The 20,399-nt window shown below is 38.8% G+C and overlaps 1 long non-coding RNA gene across 3 annotated transcripts; it reads right to left on the bottom strand.

The window, feature by feature from the left end:
• LOC140741198 (uncharacterized) lies at nucleotides 1–20,333 on the bottom strand. 3 transcript variants are annotated; one of them, XR_012102029.1, is made up of 4 exons: nucleotides 14,363–14,425; nucleotides 14,069–14,185; nucleotides 12,319–12,370; nucleotides 1–2,037 (listed from the first exon to the last, which is right to left on the bottom strand). It is a non-coding gene; the product is annotated as an uncharacterized lncRNA (long non-coding RNA). The 3 variants fall into 3 exon arrangements; XR_012102027.1 differs by lacking the exons at nucleotides 1–2,037; nucleotides 14,363–14,425 and adding exons at nucleotides 6,063–6,164; nucleotides 20,282–20,333; XR_012102028.1 differs by lacking the exon at nucleotides 1–2,037 and adding an exon at nucleotides 6,063–6,164.
• Nucleotides 20,334–20,399: the final 66 nt, after the last annotated feature.

The raw sequence follows: 20,399 nt of genomic DNA, 5'->3' as shown, positions 1-20,399 counted from the left end.
AGAATTAAATTAGCAAATAACTGATTAACAAAGCAAACAATAATATGAAAAAATAAAGTGTTAAGAATATTTTTTTAAAGAAAAAGGGAAAAAAAGAATCCCTACTAACTAACTGAAAAAAAAACACAAAAAAAAAACCATTGGGAGCACAACCCCGGAGCTATACATCATGCAAGCTTCCATTTAAAAAAAATTAGTCCACCAACTCAAATCCACAAAGAAAAATCAGAAGGAAACCATATTAATTAAATCAGATTATAGTAGCGGGTGAATGAACCCCACCTTTTCTCAAAATCAAACCGAGGATCAAAGGTTCGACTTCTGATTTTCTCCAAACTAAGACATAGCATCACCTGAGAAAACCACTGTATCAAAGTAGGAGCAGAAGCATCTTTCCATTTCAACAGAATAGCCCTTCTGGCCAATAATGTGACAAATGCAATTACATGTTGGTCTGATGGAGAAATACCATGAATATATTGAGGGATTATACCAAATAAAACTGTCAATTAATTAGGTTGTAAATTAATTTTTAAAACTTTAGAAATTGTAGAGAAAATAGACTTCCAAAAATGTTTCAATACAGAACATGACCAAAGCATATGTGTTAATGTGGCTGTCATCTGTCACACTGACTATCAACATTAGGAAGCATTTTAGACAGTCTCTCCTTTGTCAAATAGTAACAATGTACAATTTTAAATTGAATTAAAGAGTGACTGGCACAAATCGAAGAAGAGTTAACCAACTTCAAAATCCGCAACCAATCTTCTGTTATCAGGGTCATGTTAAGCTCTCTCTCCCAATCTTGCTTAATCTTAAGTGAAGGGTAATTGTACTGTTGTAACAATAAATTATAAATTTTCCCAATAAAACCCTTCACTAAAGGATTCATTTTTAAAATAATATCTAACAGGTCAGAATCTTGTATATATGGAAAATTACTTAAGTATTTTTGTAAGAAGTGTCTGACCTGAAGATATTGCAGGAAATGTGAATACGAGAGTGAGTATTTAGTTACTAATTTCTCAAAAGACATCAATCGGCCATCTTGGAACAGATCCGTGAAGGAACAAACCCCTTTATTCTGCCAAAGAAGAAAGGCAGGATCACTTAATGAAGGTTTAAATAAATAATTTCGATAAATTAAACTAAAAAGTTTAAATTTTTTGAGATTTAAAAAAATACAAAACTGGAACCAAATTCGTAATGACTGCTTAATCACAGGATATAAATTTAAATTAGTAATTTTGGCCAGTTGTACAGGTAGAGAAGCTCCTAATAATGAGGTTAAGTGAAACTGTTTCACAGCATTCAATTCCAAATCAGCCCAATATAACCAAAAGCACATATAATGTATATTAACAGCCCAATAAAACATTCTTAAATTAGGCAAAGCAAGACCTCCATCTTTTTAAAATTTTTGTAAATGATATTTACCAATTCTTGGGTCTTTTATTATTCCAAACAAAAGATGAAATAATAGAGTCAACCTGATCGAAAAACTTCTTAGTTAAAAAAAAGGGATATTTTGAAATACATATAAAAATTTTGGTAAAATCATCATTTTAACTGCATGAATTCGGCTAGCTAACGAAAGTGTGAGTGGATTCCATCTACAAAATAATTGCTTCATAAAATCCACTAAAGGAACCAAATTAGCTTTATAAAGGTCTTTATGATTTTTAGTGATAATAATACCTAAATATTTAAATGAGTCTGTAACTCTAAAAGGAATGTCATCATATATAGAAGCAGAATCGTTTAGGGGAAATAATTCACTTTTATGAAGGTTTAGTTTATATCCCGAAAACTTTCCAAAATCATTTAATAGTTTCAATAAACGAGAAATAGATTCTTCAGGATTCGAAATATAAACTAAGAGATCGTCAGCATTAAGGGAGATCTTATGAACAGTCCCATTTATGAGAATTCCATGAATATCTTTAGCTTCACGAAGTGCAATAGCCAAGGGTTCCAGCACTAAATTAAATAACAAAGGACTTATGGACATCCTTGTCTCGTACCCCGCGAAAGCTGAAAAAAAGGAGATCTGCAATTATTAGAAATAACAGTAGCAATAGGGCTTTTATATATCATTCTAATCCACTTATTAAAATTAATACCAAAGCTGAATTTCTCTAAAACATTAAATAAGTATTTCCATGCAACTCTGTCAAATGCCTTTTCAGCATCAAGAGAGACAACACATTGGGGAGTCTTAGAAAAGGATAAATATATAATATTTAACAGTCTCCAAACACTAGAGAAGGAATAATGGCCCTTTACAAAACCTGTTTGGTCTTGAGAGATAATTTTAGCTATGAAGTTCTCCAGCCGATTAGCCATTATTTTTGAAAGAATTTTAGCATCCACATTTAATAATGAAATAGGTCTATATGAAGCACAGTCAGTAGAATTAAAGAAATAGAAGCTTCATAAAATGTGGGAGGTAACTCTCCTATCAAAAAAGAATCTTTAAGCATTTCCAACATATATGAAGAGAGCAATTTTTCAAATTTTTAATAAAATCCTACAGAATAACCATCCAGTCCGGGAGCTTTACCAGATTGCATTGAAAAAAATAGCTTTCTGAATTTCACTTTCAGTAATAGGAGCATCAAGAGTTTGTTGATCTTCAACAGAAATTCAAGGAAAATCGATCTTTTGTAAAAAGGCATTCATTTTAGAAGAATCAACTGGAAACCGAGATTTATAAAGTTCAATATAAAAGTCTTGAAAATTTTTATTAATATCTTCATATTTTAAAAATTTGTCTTTTAGCTCTGGCTGCTTTTAATTGAGATGCTAATAGCTTATTAGTTTTTATTTCCAAACACATAAAATTGACTTTTCAATTTAAGCAAATTTCTTTCAATAGGATAAGTTAATAATAAATTACATTGTGATTGGAGTTCAACTCTTTGTTTAAATAAATCAATGTTAGGAGAGATAGCATAAATATTATCCAAGTCTTTGATTTGTTTGGAAATCTTATCTATCTCTGTTTTTGTCTGTTTCTTAAGCTTAGCTGAATAGGAGATTATCTGACCACGCAAATATGCTTTAAATGAATCCCATATAATCAATTTTGACACATCTCCTGTATTATTAAAAAGAAAAAAAATCTTTTATCAGAGTCTCAATAAATTTGACAAAGTCCGGACTTAGTAATAAATTTTCTGGAAAACGCCAAGGTAAATTTGCAATAACAACATCATTCAATTCAAAAGCTAAGCTTAAAGGCGCATGATCCGAAACAGCTATAGCATCATATTCACATTTCTGGACTTTGGACAAAAATCGGGGATCAGCTATAAAGTAATTGATTCTCGAATATTTTTTGTGAACATGTGAGAAAAAATAATCTCAATCATTAGGATGTAAATGTCTCCAAATTTCAACCAAGCCAAAATCAATTAAAAAAGAGTTAATAAGTGATGCAGAACAACTCGGAAGCCACTGATTGGTTGAACTCTTGTCAATCAAAGGATTTAAACAACAGTTGAAATCACCACCCATTAACAACATATATTCATTTAAATCCAGCAATAAAGCATACATTTTTTTTAAAAAAGAAGGATCATCTACATTAGGTCCATATAGGTTAACCGGAACAATTTTTCTATTACAAATTGTTCCTTTAACAATTAAAAATCTACCATTAATATCTGACACAATGTCTTCTTGGATAAATAAAATATTAGATTTAATAAAAATAGATACTCCCTTTGATTTATTTTGACAAGTAGCGTGAAATTGAAGGCCCTTCCACATTTTAAAAGATCTATTTTGATCACCTGTTTTGATATGAGTTTCTTGAGCAAAAATTATATCAGGTTGGAATCGATTAATGATTTTAGAAGTTTTCTTTCGCTTAATAGGATGATTCCAACCACGTACGTTCCAACTTATAACGTTTATCTGTTTAGTTACCGTAAAAAAAAATTATTTAACACATAAATACATGCATACCAGCGCGGGCTAATCAAAACTGGCGGTGATAAGTATAACCATATACAAGACATGCATGCTCTGGAATTCCATAATGGGAAAAAATACAAAAAAGAAAACTAAAATTAATCGTACAGTTAATCCTATCAATCAAAACTAGCCCCAATCCTCCCACTACCCCAAAAAGCCCGAAATTCAGCAAAAAAAAAGTCACCTGCTTGTTAAGGTAAATAATTCATCAGCCAATCATGTACCATCAACTCAATGCATAAAAGCATGTAGACATGGTCAATTGTCATTCAGAGCAAACATCAGAATGGGGAAGAATTGTGATCTAAGTGACTTTGACCGTGGAATGATTGTCGGTGCCAGACAGGGTGATTTGAGTTTCTCACAAACTGCTGATCTGTTTCAAGCTGGAGTTTATAAAGAATGGTGCGAAAAATAACAAAACATCCAGCGAGTGGCAGTTATGTGGGTGAAAATGAGAGAGGTCAGAGGAGAATGGCCAGACTGGCTCAAGCTGACAGGAAGGTGACAGTAACTCAAATAACCATGTGTGACATCAGTGGCATGCAGAAGAGCATCTCTGAATGCACATGTCAAACCTTGAAATAGGTGTGCTACAGCAGCAAAAGTCCACACACATACACTCAGTGGCCACTTTATTAGTTATTAGGGTACCACTAAAGGGGCCACTATGTGTACGTTGTAAAAATATTGCACGTAGAAAGAGGTAGGACATATTGCTGGGTTTAGAAATTTAATTAAAAAGCAGAAACCCAAAGATAATAATCTTGGGATTATTGATTGAACCATATGTAAATTGGCAGAGAGACAGAGAGGTCAGTCTAGTTTATAGCTTAAGGGCTGATGTGAGACATTGGCACTAGTACTGGAATTACACAGTATGGGTCCCACCTGAATCAGAGTGTAACCAAAGTCCAAGCAGAAACGCTAAATGCAGAAGTGGCAAGGGACTTAACAGTAAGACATGAGGAGGGATTGACAAGAAATAAAGTGAGTTTAAATATAATTAGAAAGGAGAGTTTTGGACTGACTATACTGGAGTAGAATGTAAATAGTCAGGGAATAAATAGTCTTAAGGAACAAAAGAGTGAAATGATGGTTGGAAATAAAGTGAAAGAAACTGCTATTAAAATAAATCAAACTCCCTGTAAAGCAATGTACGCATTGTCTATAATAAAACAGGAAAGCTGTTGTAATGAACTACATACATAGCAGGGAAACTGATTTGTGGCTACAGAGGAAACAATTACTGGGAATTTAGCATTGCAGGACATAATAAATTTAGAAATCATAAGATAGGAAAAAGGGGAGGCACAATAACGGTGCTCGAAAGTTACAAATATCATCATGGGAATGGGCAGGAGTAGCACAGCCATATGCGAGACTGAAATAGAATTCACAGACAGTGGTAAGTGATACAGAATATAGCAGTTACTAGAAATCTGAAGCAGAGGAGAATGCTGGAAAAGGTCAACAGATCAGGCAGCATCTGTGAAGAGTAGTCAAATTGCATTGCCTCACAACTGACCAGGAATTAAACACCAAACAAATCCAGATGTTGGAAACCTGAAACTAAAATTCCCCATGGGCCAGACAGTATCTGTGGCAAGAAACAGAGCTAACGTTTCAGGTTGATAACCCCCTCCCGAAACGTCGACTGTACTTCTTTTTCCATAGATACTTCCTGGCCTGCTGAGTTCCTCCAGCATTTTGTGTGTGTTGCTCAGATTTCCAGCATCTGCAGATTTTCTCTTGTTAGGGAAGAAAATGTGTCCTGTGTGACTACAGATACCATGTGATAAGCATTATGGCTGATTCTTAACTGCCCTTAGAAAAGGTCAGCAAATCATTCAGTTGTGCTAAACAATTAGCTGTACTAAATAAGAAAAAAAGGAGTAAAAACAGATGGACTACCCAGCACCAAACTAGGCATACCATTCAATACTGACAAAGACACACCCCACCTCAATATCCCTGTAAAATTCTTCTCATTACCTTCTAGAACTTGCATCAAACTGAATGTTTCCCACTTACTGCTTAAACAATAATTTGGCATTAATATCCACACAGAACCATACCTTTTATAATGACCTGGTCACCTTCATTATGATCCTTGGTGATGTCCCAATTCTCAAAAGGTCTCAGCGCAGTGGTGCATGGTTGAGAGTTGTCCTGGAATCCTTAATATTGACATGGCATCAATTAAGGAAACTTGCTCCTGAGTACTATCTACAGCCCTAACTCAGCTGATTAGTCAATATTCCTCCCCAATAAACAACATTTGGGGAAAAATATTAAGAGTAGCAAGGTATCAGATTGTACTCTGGGTTGGGGTTTTCAATGTCCATCACCAGAAGTCTATATGTAGTAGCACCATAGACTGATGTCCTGAAGGATGTGGCAACCAGATTGGGCAGGTGGCATGTAGTGAGTGAACCAATACAAGGGAAAACATTATTTGAGCTCATCCTCACCAGACTAACGCAAATGAGTGACTACTGCACACTCACTGTGGAGATGAAGTTTTATCTGTACACTGAGGACACCCATCATTCCACTTCTCTGCTGGCCATCTCGCCTCTCTACTCTCAGTCCTGATGCACGATTTCAACCCAAGATGTTGACAGTTTCTTTCCTCCCGCAGATGTGCTCGACCTGCCGAGTTCCTCCAGAGCATTGTTTGTTGCTGCAGATTTCAGCATCTGCATTCTCCTGTAATGCCCTTCATTGTGTCATATGGACACAATGAAGATTCAGAACGGATTTAGCAAATTCAAAACTGGGCATCCATGAAGTGCTGTATGTTATTGTTACCCTAATCTTTAACACCAAGAGCTGGTATATTCCAAGCCAATCAACCATCTCCTGGTTCACTGAGGAGTGCAAAAGAGTATTCCAGGAACAACACCAAAATGTACCTAAAATGAGGCACCAACCTGGCGAACCCACAATATAGAATCATATTTGTGTTAAGCAGTAAAAGGCAAATTCTCACAAGGGCAGGAATGCCTGCTGGATGTTCCAGGGTTTAGATGTTACAAAAGGGACAGGGAGGTGAGTACAAGAGGTGGATGAATAGTATAACAGCTGCAGAAAGGAAGGTTGACGTGGAGGGATCATTTACAGATTCGGTGTGGGTGGAGGTCAGAAACAGGAAGAGAACAATCACTCTATTGGGAGCATTCTTTAGACACCCCCCACCGCCAATAGCAATAGGCACACTAAGGAGCAGATCATGAGGCAGATTTTGGAAAGGTGCAAAAATACAGTGTTATTGTCATGGATGATTTAAACTTTCCTAACATTGATTGGCACCTCCTTAGTGCAAAAGATTTAGATGAGGCAGAATTTGTTAGGTGTGTCCAGGAAGGATTCCTGACACAATATATAGACAGGTCGACGAGAGGAGAGGCCATTCTGGATCCGGTGCTAGGCAATGAACCAGGTCAGGTGTCAGATCTCTCAGTAAGTGAGCATTTCAGAGGCAGTGATCACAGCTCCGTGACCTTTACCTTTACCAAAATTCCCCAATGTCCTTTAGGGGGAAAAAAACCTGCTTTCTTACCTTGGCTCCATTTGAGTTCAGATTAACACTAATCAGCTCTGAAAAGTCTCTGAAATGACCCAGCAAGCCACTCAGTTCAAAAGAAATTAGGGATGGGCATTAAACTCTGTTTCAACCCATTAAGGTTGAATGATTGCCTTAGGCATCAATATTACATTTCTTCAGTATGGCAGCAAACGCCCAAGAAAAAAAGGCTTCAAGGAAATCAATTGAAATGCTCTTGACAGGCTATTGTTAAACTTCACACAAAAAAAGATGGTTGTGGTTGTTGAAGGTCAATCATCCTGCCAGCAGATCACAGCTTTATCAATAGCCTCCCTTCCACCAGAAGGTCAGAAGTGAAGACGTTCATCTACAATTGCACACAGGTCAGTATGAAGAAGTTTGTGCTCACCTGCAGTGAGATCGAGACAATATTTGGCTTGATCTGAGATATGACCATTCGCACTACGCATATGCCAGACAACAACAATGAGTCTAAACACTTACCTTCAAAATTTAATGGTATAACCACTGCAAAATCCATCACTAGGAATGTCCTGAGGATCACTATTGACTAGAAAACTCAGCTGAACAAGCTTGACATCACCCAGAACAAAGCAATCTATTTGATCAGCACTCCATTAACTACCCAAAACATTTATTGTCTCCATCACTGGTGCACTAACATTTACACAATACATGGCAGTTACTCACCCATGCTATTCCTACAGCATCTCCCATGACTTCTACTCTCTACAGGACAAGGCCAACAAGCACACTGAAATAAAATACTACTATCTGTCCAATGTGACATGAAAATATATCTCTGTTCCTTCATTGTCCTTGGATCTCAATCCTGAAACACCCTACCTAACAGCATTAAGTTACATCACTACAAAGGCTATATCTGTTTTTCTTCTTCTTTTATGCTAATGGCAGCTCACTCCTATTAGGAAGGTGCATTACTGCCATGTACTGTAATGGAGTATGACAGGAGCCATGATGGGGATCAGATCCTGCCTCCCAACCCTGTCTTAATTTTAAAAATTCACCAGGGCTCTACGTGACTTAACCCTCCCTGCCAGAATATCCTGCAAACTAGGCACCCCAGATCTACCCAATAATTGACTAAACAGCTTCCTATGTTTCAATAAGATATATAGAAGCAGAATTAGGCCATTTGGCCCATCAAGTCTGCTCCACCATTTCATCATGGCTGATCCATTTTCCCTCTCAGCCCCAGTCTCCTGCCCTTCATGCTCTGACTAATCAAGGATCTATCAACCTCTACCTTAAATATACCCGATGACTTGACCTCCACAACTGCCTGTGAAAACAAATTCCGCAGACTCACAACTCTTTGGCTAAATAAATTCCTCCACATCTCCATTCTAAAAGAATGCCCCTCTACTCTGAGGTAGTGTCCTCTGGTCTTAGACTCTCCCACCATATGAAACATCTTCTCCACATCCACTCTATCAAGGCCTTTCACCATTTGATAGGTTTCAATGAAGGCCTTCTGAAAATCCAAGTCCACAACATCTACAGATTCTCTTTTGTCTATCTTGCTTGTTATTTCTTCAAAGAATTCCAACAGATTTGTCAGGCAAGATTTCCCCTTAAGGAAACCATGCTGACTACAGCCGATTTTTAACGTTTGCTTCCAAGCACCCCAAAACCACCTCTTTCAGAACCTTGGGGTGTATACCATCTGGTCCAGGTGACTCCAGCCTTTCAATTTCCCAAGAACTTTCTCCCTACTAATGGCAATTTAACTCACTTCTGCTCCCTGACAATCGAACTTCCGGCAGACCACTGGTGTCTTCCACAGTGAAGACTGATGTAAAGTACTTATTCAGTTCGTCTGCCATCTCCTTGTCCCCCATTACCACCTTTGAAGAAACTTCTGGCATCCTCTTTAATAGTATTGGCTAGATTACCTTTGCACTACTTACTTTAATTGATTTACTTTTTTCTTCTTTCTATATTATCATGTATTGCATTGTACTGCTGCTGCTTAGTTATCAAATTTCATGACATATGCCGATGATAATAAACCTGATTCTAATTCTCTGATGGATTCTGGACTGGACTCTGTGTGTCTTCCTACTGAGCCACTCTCTCAACCCTTCTGCATCACAGCAATTGATGGATGTCCCTTGGTGTCTAGGATTGGTCAGAGCACATACACAGCCTGTGTACATGAGCATCGGAAAGCACCACAAGTCCATCCAATTCCTCCTTATCAACTGGCCTAACACTCCTCTCATCTTGGGTTATCCCTGGCTCATCACTCATGACCCCACTTCACCTGGTCATCCAGTTCACTGCTGAGTTGGCAACCCATCTGCTGGACTACCTGCCTACAACCTTGGTTGACTTCACCCTGTAAATCCGTGGAGACAGAAGGAACTATCAACCTCACCAAACTCCCACAAGAATATCACAACTTAGCCATTGCCTTCAGTAAAAGGGAAGCCAGCACCCTGCTGCCTCACAGACCACACAACTGCACAATCGACCCCCACCCCAAGGTCACCTATTCTCCCTCTCCCCTCCTGAGACCCAAGCCATGACTGAAGCGCTACAGCACAACTTCATTTGATCATTCATGTCCTCAGCCAGTGCAAGATTCTTCTTTGTCAAAAAGAAAGATAGGGGTCTCCGTCCCAGCATTGACTACCATGAACTCAACAAAAACACTATTAAGAATTGCTACCCTCTCTCCTTAATGGATAGTGCATTCAAAACATTCCAAAAGGCCCAGATTTTCACCAAACTAAATCTACGGAGCAACCTGATCTGCATCTGCCAAGGGAATGAATGGAAGGCACCATTCATAACATCCACAGGCTACTACGACCCCAACTGTTCTCCCTCAAACAGCTACAGCGCTTCTTATGTTTCCACAACTTTTACCACCATTTCATCAGGAACTACAGACAAATTGCCGCTCCTCTCACCTCCCTTTCCAAATCACCTATCTCACAGATAACCCGGTCTTCTACTGCAGACCACACTTTTGAATAGCTCAAGAGATGCTTCATCACCACTTCCATTCTATGCCACCTGAACCCCTCTGGGCCTTTCCTGGTAAAAGTTGATGCATCTGACGTGGGCACTGGATCATCCTCTCCCAGCAAGGACCAGATGGGAAGACACACCCTTTTTTTTGTGTAAGTTCAACTCTACACAGTGCCGTTATGCAGTATGAGTCAGGGAGCTACTCACCCTTAAATGGGCCTTGGAGGAATGGAGACATTGGCTGATGGGAAACACCAAGTCCTTCCTGATCTGGATTGACCACCAGAACCTCATATCCATACAACAGACCCACCAACTCAACCGTCAGCCTTGCTGGGCCCTCTTCTTCAAGCAATTCAACTTCACCATCTCCTACTGACCTGGCTCCAAGAACACTAAGGTGGACACCCTGTCATGACAGTTCAACACAGCCGAAATGGAGATCGACCCTCAGCCCATCGTTCCATCCTCGCAGATAACTTGTCCCGATCGTCTGGGATCTTGGGAACCAGATCTGCCAGCTGTTCAGCAAGAGCCTGCTCCAACCAACACACCTGACAACCATAGGTGGTCATGCACTCTGAAACACTCCAGTGGGTCCACTCCTCATCCCTCTCCAGCCATCAGAAGCATGATGGACTCTGGATTTTCTGCAGTGCTGGTTCTGGTAGCCCACTATGATCACAGCTGTTCGTCAGTTTGTTGCTGCCTGCCCTCAACGTGCCCAGTCCAACTCCTCCAACCAGTGGTTCTCTGGAGTCTTGTGGTCCCCATCGGATCCTCAACACACATGGTCCCACATTGCCATGGATTTCATCATTGATTTGCCATCTTCTGAAGGGGCCATGGTGATCATGGCAGCACTGGACTGGTTCTCCAAAGTGGCCCAATTCATTGCCCTCTCCAAACTTCCATCAGCCACTGAGATGGTGGACCTGGTTCTCCACCATGTAGTTCACCTCCATGGCTTCTCTCAGGGTATTGTGTTGGATTGGGACCGATAATTCATATCCCGTTTCTGACGAGCCTTCTGCTCCCTCCTCTGCACCTTAGTGAGTTTGTACTATCATCTCCAGACCAATGGACAGTCAGAAAGAGCCAATCAGCAAGTGGAGAAGTTTCCATGTTGCAATCTACCTTTCATGTGTCCTGCCTTAAGCCTGTTGTCCATGGATTACTCAACCCACCTGATCCTGCACCTCCAGAACCTAGCATGGTGGTTCCGTGTACACAGTCCACTGGTTGATGGATTCACATTGTTGTGGATGGGGTGTGCAGTACCTGGTGGACTGGGAAGGGAGGTGAGGTCTTTGTGCCATCCAATTTAATCTTGAATACATAACCCATCAAGGAGTTCCACCAGACCCACCTGGATCATCGTGGGCTGTCAGGTGCTGGCCATAGGAGGGGACATCTTCCAGGCTCCACCCAGCTAACAGGAGTCATCTGCCACTTGTTTCCAACTCATCACCTGCAGCCTGTTTAAGCCCAGCTCTCATCCACAGTCCTTGTTCACACATCAAACCAGCCAGCTTCAACCAGTTGCTCCAAGCCTTAAACTACCTTGTGCCTATGAGGTTCTTTATCTGTTCCCTCTCATTTTCTGGCCCCTGATGGCTTGTTATTTTGCATCACACACAAAATGCTGGAGCAACTCAGCAGGTCAGGCAGCATCTATGCAAATGAATAAACAGTCAATGTTTCGAGCTGAGATCCTTCTTCAGGAGACCCTTTTGCAGCTGATTATTAAAGTTATCACTCACTGATGAATCGTCTCTGCTGCTCTGCTTTTGGGTCAAGCCTCCTCTGCATTTTCTGTCAGCAAGGATATAAGAATAATAACAATATTGGCAAACAACGATGTAGGGCGACAATGAAAAATATTTCAAACTGTATACAACAGAGCTTACAAAAAAAACTGCAAAATAAAAGTATGAACTATGTACAAATTAAATATAACTATAGAAAAATCATGACTGAGAATCCAATATGGATAAGGAAATTCTGAAGGTAAGGACTACGACATACTTGAAGTACAAAAGTGTAACAACGAAAATAAAAAAAGATTAGTAGATGTCAAAAAAGGAACAATAAAATTATTAACTAACATAAATCAATGTAGTGAAAAAAATCTAAGGGCACATAAATGGAATAGTCCAGATTCTAAAAAAGAGCCAATAATGAGATATCTGTATCTGAAATAAATAAATAGAGAGCTATTACATGATCACTTGGTTGCATGGATTGTAGGTGTGCATTTGAAAAGAATGAAGGTAAAATGTAAAAAAGACACTATTGCACATATTAAACAATCTGTTAGAAGAGGGTGTGGTGTCAAATAACTGATAAATGACTAATGTTATACCTATACAGTACTGTGCAAAAGTCTTAAGACACCCCAGCTATTTATATGTGCTTCGAACTTTACTCAGTAATAATTTTATCTATTGCACTGTACTGCTGCTGCAAAACGAAACAAATAAATTTCATGACATATGTGAGTGATTCTGATAAGGGTCTCTATTGTGGACTGAGAGTGGGAAGGGGGCAGGGAGAAGGGAATCATGGTTGGGAAAAGGGGAAGGGAGAGGGGAGAAAGTGGGAAGCACCAGAGAGGCAATCTGTAATGATCAATAAACCAATTGTTTGGAATCAAATGACCTTGCTTGGTGTCTCGAGGTTGGGTGTGTCTGCACCCACGCCAACCCCTGCTCCTAGCACCCCTCTCTGGCATCTGTTCCACACCCCTTCCGTGGCACTCCACTCTCGCCATTCCCAACATCCTTTGCTCCCGCCAGATTTACAAACTCACTCTCCGTGGACAATTACAGTACTGTGCAAAAGTCTTAGGCACCCTAGCTACATATATGCACCTGAGACTTTTGAACAGTACTGTATTTAAGAAGGAAACAGAACATGTCGAGGAACTATAGACCAGTCAACTTCTTTTAAGTGATAGAAAGAGTATGGAATCTGCATTAAAGTAGAAATCCACTGAGAAACTAAAAATATATTGATTTATATACATGGATTTTGAAATACAAAATCTTGATTGTCTAATCTCACTGAATTCTTTAATGAGGTAGTACAAAAGAGTAAGTAAGGCAATAGATGTAATATATATAATTTTCAAAAGGTCTTCAGTGGGGTGCCGCATATTAATCAATAAATAAAATCAGAGCATACAGAGTCCAGAGATGTTGCAGAATGCATGGCTAGCTGACCACAAGAGAGAAAGCAGAATTAATGGGTAGCTATTCAGAATGATAGCAGGTGGAAACTAGGATCCCATAGGATCAATGCTGACACTTTTACTTTTTAGAATTTATATTAACAACTTATTCTTTAGAATAAAAATTAAAATTTATCATATTTGTAGAAAATCTACATTGAAAGAAACAGCTACCACTGAGAAGAAAGCATATTTAATAATTACAAGACATTAGGGCTGATTTTGTGATCAGCATTGAGCATTATCAGTTTACATAAACTGCTAAAGAATTCCAAACGTACCTTAGACACACATCCCAGCAGGAGGAAGCAGGATTCTTCATAGTGAAGCCCTGTGCATCAAAATAACCTTTCACATCATACAAGGCAGGATGTGGGACAGCCAAAACAAATATTGCCCTCAAAGTAAATAGAAATGTCAAACTGTGAAAAACCACTCTACTTTGAGACATTCAATAATATCAAAGACATTTAAAATTGAAAGCAAAAACAACTTAAAAACAGATAATGATAAAATGTTAATGAAATTAAATTTAATTAGAAATTTTTAAAAGTTTTGAGTTTTTTTAAACTTACCTAAAAATCTTTTACGTTACCAAACTCCCCACTGTTACTCTCTTCCATTCAAACAAAGAAGAGAGGCCCTTTGCACTTTCTCGGAACTGATAGAGAGTTTTATGAGAAGTGCAAACATTTAACTGTGGGGCTTTTAACTTTGGACTTCATAAAAAGTTCAATATTAGAGTGCAACATGTTGACCAGCTGCAAATGTTTACAGAATTCTTAGAATTTCTATATTTATTTGAGCAACAATGGATATCAAAACTTTGCGTTCAGTTACACGGGGTAATGGTGAAGAAAACAAACATCTTCACGACCATCATCCTGCAAAGTTTGAGCTAGTAACAAATGTACAAAATGGGCAAAAAATAGCAAAATAATTTCAATGTTAAAACATGCAAGGTAATTCATTTTTGTAAAATGAATAAGGAGATCACATACCATTTGTAAAATAAGAATCTAATTGGGGGCTGAGAAGGGAGGACAAATACACAAGTCACAGTAAGTTACAAAGTAGATCAATCTGGCCATAACAATCATGAATCAAACACTGTAGTTTATTTTCAGAGGGATAAAACTAAAATGCAGAGAAATTGTGATAAACATGTATCTGCCCTTGGTTAGACCACACACTATCTATCTATCTATCTATCTATCTACTTGAAGTACATTTTTAACTAGTTTAATGCATTTTCAGTATATTGAAAGTCTAATGCCACCTAAAGGTTCGGTACTAATATTCTTAGACATGCAGCACGGTAACTGGCCCTTCCAGCTCAACCAGCCTGTGGTGCCCAATTATACCCATGTAATCAACTAACTTGTATGTCTTTGGAATTTGGGGGGAAACCCACTCAGTCAAGAGAGAGCATGCAAACTCCTTATAGGCAGCAGCAGATATCTAATTCCATTCCATGTACTGCATGTTCATAACACATATTTTTCCACCCAATATCCAACACTTCATATTTTAGTGCACTAAAATGATTTTTCCCATCTGCCTTTCCAGTTGGTCATCCAAGCTTTTCTGCAATTTAGTGCACTGTATGTCCTTTGATAATCTTGGATGCAAAGTTTGCTATTTGATTTCTGCATTCCTATACATCAGAAACAATGAATGGAAGTAGTGATTCCCATAGGATACAACTCAGCACCTTCTTTAATCTTTCATAGATGTTTTCATCGACCTCTGTTTATTTATGAACCATGTTAACATTGTTGACCTTTCTGTTCCATCCTGTTTATATCCATTAGTTCATTGAAGTCTATCATATTTAACTTTTTGAAATATTGTCTTAAAGTTGCACAAGTAAGAATAGAATTGTTTAAGTAGGAGGGTAGATCTCAACAGAGTATGAATTGCAATACATGTCGCTGTGCTCTCACAGATCTCACTGAGATATACAAAAGTCTGAGATGGTTTGAAAGGGTATTTGCTAGGAGACCGTTGTCTCTCACTGGCAAGTCAAGAACTAGGGAGCATAGTCTCAGCATAAGGGGTCAGCATTTAGGACTGAGATTTGGCAAACTGATTTGAAACAGAGGACTGTGAATCAGTGAGATTCTCTAAACCAGAGGGCTGAAGATATCAAATAGATAGATAGATAGATAGATAGATAGATAGATAGATAGATAGATACTTTATTCATCCCCATGGGGAAATTCAACTTTTTTTCCAATGTCCCATACACTTGCTGTAGCAAAACTAATTACATACAATACTTAACTCAGTAAAAAAAAAATATGATATGCATCTAAATCACCGTCTCAAAAAGCATTAATAGCTTTTAAAAAGTTCTTAAGTCCTGGAGGTAGAATTGTAAAGCCTAATGGCATTGGGGAGTATTGACCTCCTCATCCTGTCTGAGGAGCATTTCATTGATAGTAACCTGTCACTGAAACTGCTTCTCTGTCTCTGGATGGTGCTATGTAGAGGATGTTCAGAGTTATCCATAATTGACCGTAGCCTACTCAGCGCCCTTCGCTCAGCTACCAATGTTAAACTCTCCAGTCCTTTGCCCACGACAGAGCCCGCCTTCCTTACCAGCTTATTAAGACGTGAGGCGTCCCTCTTCTTAACACGCCACCACAAAGAAGAGGGCGCTCTCCACAACTGACCTATAGAACATCTTCAGCATCTCACTGCAGACATTGAATGACGCCAACCTTCTTAGGAAGTACATTCGACTCTGTGCCTTCCTGCACAAGGCATCTGTGTTGGCAGTCCAGTCAAGCTTCTCGTCTAACTGTACTCCCAGATACTTGTAGGTCTTAACCTGCTCCACACATTCTCCATTAATGATCACTGGCTCCATATGAGGCCTAGACCTCCTAAAGTCCACCACCATCTCCTTGGTCTTGGTGATATTGAGACGCAGGTAGTTTGAGTTGCACCATATCACAAAGTCCTGTATCAGTTTCCTATACTCCTCCTCCTGTCCATTCCTGACACACCCCACTATGGCCGTGTCATCAGCGAACTTCTGCACATGGCAGGACTCTGAGTCATATTGGAAGTCTGATGTGTACAGGGTGAACAGGACCGGAGAGAGTACGGTTCCCTGCGGCGCCCCTGTGCTGCTGACCACCGTGTCAGACCTACAGTCTCCCAACCGCACATACTGAGGTCTATCTGTCAAGTAGTCCACTATCCAATCCACCATGTGAGAGTCTACTCCCATCTCCGTTAGTTTGTGCCTTAAGATCTTGGGCTGGATGGTGTTAAAGGCACTAGAGAATGCTTATTATAGACAATAATATTATTGTAGATACTTATTATAGAGTATAAGTATATTCAAGCTTCAAGTCTGTAGTTTTTTGGGCATTAAGGAAGTCTATGGATATGAGATCTGGTAGGAAATTGAACCTATGGTACAAGATAAGACAATCTTATTGAATGGCAGAGCAGATCCAGGAGACCAAAGTGGTCTACTCTTCATCCCAATTCATAATTTGCACAGAATGTCATATTGGACAGTATCACATTTTGGGGGAACATAACAGAAACAAAACTCTGAGTTTTTACAAACATGATTCATTATGCTAGTTACTCTGCATTTCCTAATTATCCCATATAAATACATTCGACAGATGAAAATACTGGAAACATTGGTTGGTCAGTATTTGAAACAAAAAAGATTAATATTTCTGAGTAGCAATCTTACTTCTGCAGATTCTTCATAGCAGCCCTGAATAACATTTGAAAACTCATAAACACAGTGTCAATGTCACAGATAAGTTCTCTATAAAAGTATAATTCCACAGCCCATTTCAGAGTCCTTTAAGTTTCAGTAAGACCTATGAGAAAATTTATTATCAAAATATGTATATATTACCTTATACTAACTTGGGATTCATTTTCTTTGGGCGTTTACAGGAAAAAATGAAATACAATAGAATTTTCTGAACAATCATACATTAACAAAAACTGACAACCAATGTGCAAATAAAATTATGCTGAGAATATGAGTTGTAAAGAGTCTTTGAAAGTGAGTCTGTAGACCATAAAATCAGTTCAGCATGGAGTTGCAGATCGAAATTTGGCCATATTTTATCTTCCTAAGCAGGCAATTCCTTATTTAGGTTAATAAAGAGGCACCTTCAGAAATGTCTTTTGGAAGTTTAATATGAATTATTTTAAATTATCCTAAAAAAATATAGTAAAAAGGCTAGGTTATAATAGTAAATGAATATACACCCTCAACTCTTCTGAAGCTCCCGGGTTTGATCACCAGTACATGTTGAGTTCAAAGTAGATGTATTATCAAAGTACATATATGTCACCAAATACAACCCTTTGATTCATTTTCATATGGGAATACAGTACTCAATAAATCCAATAACAATAATAGAATCAGCATATAGCAGGGAGATTGAAAATCTGGCTGAGTACTACCTCAACAACAAACTCTCACTCAATGTCAGCAAGTTAGTTGATGAAGCAGTAGAGTCAGTATCTCTGGGGCATGCAAGAGTATGTTTACCAGACTTACAATTCAAAATTTCATTTTCATACTGGGAAGTGCATGTATGAGAATAACAGGTGAGAAGAGGATCAGGGTCTGCTGGGATCTTCCTGTAGGCTGTTGATATTTATTGTTAGTTAGGTTCATACCCAAAAAATACTCTTAGGCTGAAGGTCAGCGGGCACAGATGAAACCATAGCCAGCAAAAAAACCTACATTTGCATGGTGCCTTGGTGACTAAAATTGGCACACTTAATTAATGCCTCAATTTTAAAATTGTCCTGTTTTCAAATCTGTCTGTGATTTTGCCCCTTTCCAATTGCAGTATTTTCCCCAGTCCTACAACCTTAACTCAACTAGTGTTACCTGCACTAATATAGTTAAGTCTTCTTGATCATGCCTGAATTTATAGGTAGATGTAGGTATCTTCAGCTGTTATTTCCCATTAGTTTTTCCCTTCAGCCTATTCTTCTCATGTTCCCATCAACTCCCTCCAGATTCTACCACTCACCTACACACAAGTGGCAATTTGGTGGCCAACTAACCCATCAACCCACATGCCTTTGGGAGGAAGTTGGAACAACCAGGGAAAACCCAAACAGTCTTGGGGAGAACACACAAACTCCATAAGAACAGCACTAGAGGTCAGAATTGAACCCAGGTCACTGGAGCTGTGAAGGTCCCCAGGCAGCAGTTTAGTTGCTTTTCCTGTCCTTCACAGGCTGAGATCATCCTAAAGCACTGGAAGTCAATTTAAGTAGTCAAGATAATCCTTGGGTACAGGAGATGAAAAAAATTGAGGATGAGTGAGCGTATTTTCAATTATGAGTTTAGCAATATTCAAATGTCCTAACACAAATTACTGCAGAACTTCCTTTCAAAACTCTCAGCTTTAAGAGGCTCCTTAACACCTCGCTCGTTGACTATTTGAGCACCTGTCCTAATTCCTCTAATTCACTCAGTGTCAAATTTTGTTTGATAGCCCTCAAATGAGGAACCCAGAGGTGGTTGCGATGCTATATAAATGCAAGTTGTTTTTGTTAATGCTGAGGTATGTCACGTAGACCAACTGTGAAAAACACAAAAAATGTACGATTCAAAAACGAAAATCATCTCTCTAAATAGTTTATAAGCGGTACCATCTGTGTACAACTTGCCACGTTTGGATTGAAACCAGTCATTTTAGATGTGTATTTTTGTACATATTTTAAAAAGCGGCTATTGAAAAAGTGTCAACTTCAGTGTAGTAAATCTCACTGTAGTTTATAAAGTGGGTTAGCCAGCTGTATGATTGTAACCAAATTGTCTTTTTTAAAGTTAAGGGTATCGGAAATTTAAAAAGAAATCCGCAAGAGCAACCCGAAACATCGAATTTCGTTTTTTCCGTAATGCATAAATATTACTCTCGTTATATTTAAGACGTGTTTTAATCGTATTGGCGAAGGAAGAACCATCTGTAATTGTCTTCTTTTGTAATGCTATCGTACTCCTGAGTTTAATGTTATGCTCGGCCAAACGTGCGCCAGAACACCGAGGCTTGTTGTTTGCAACATACTCTTTAGGAACAGCAACAGCATATTTATAAACAGTTTGTGACTGGTTTTTAGGGTGGGCGTAGATTTTGTTACAGGGGGCAGGGGGGTGGGGCTGCCTGTACGCCGCTTTTCTTGGAAGCTCTATTTTGCCCTTGCTGGGTCATCTGTCACTACAGTTTTGAGGGACTGACGTCGAGTTGGTAACCTGGTGTGGGAGAATTCGCCCGACGCTCGCAAACATTCGTCTCGTTAAACTGGAACTACAGCTCCCAGCGTGCAGCATAGCAACAGCATCTAATCGTTTGTAAACTGAAACTTACACCAAAATACCAAGAAATTACATTTAAGGATGGAAAGATGTACTATATGACACAAATATAGAGTATCAATAAGCTTTTCACTATCAAACATCACCGACTTGACCAAGTGTTTACTTTTTCTGTCTGCTCCCTCCTCGTGACGCACAAACACTCCCCTTTCCATGAGATCACGTGGGCAACTGGCGTGGTTCTTTTGATTGACATAGCGAAAGACCAATAAGAAGTGCCAATT

This window comes from Hemitrygon akajei, chromosome 18 (genome assembly GCF_048418815.1).
Source record: "Hemitrygon akajei chromosome 18, sHemAka1.3, whole genome shotgun sequence".
Taxonomy (NCBI): Eukaryota; Metazoa; Chordata; class Chondrichthyes; order Myliobatiformes; family Dasyatidae; genus Hemitrygon; species Hemitrygon akajei.
The sequence above is the reverse complement of the archived record's forward strand: the minus strand, read 5'-3'. Positions and strand labels throughout refer to the sequence as shown.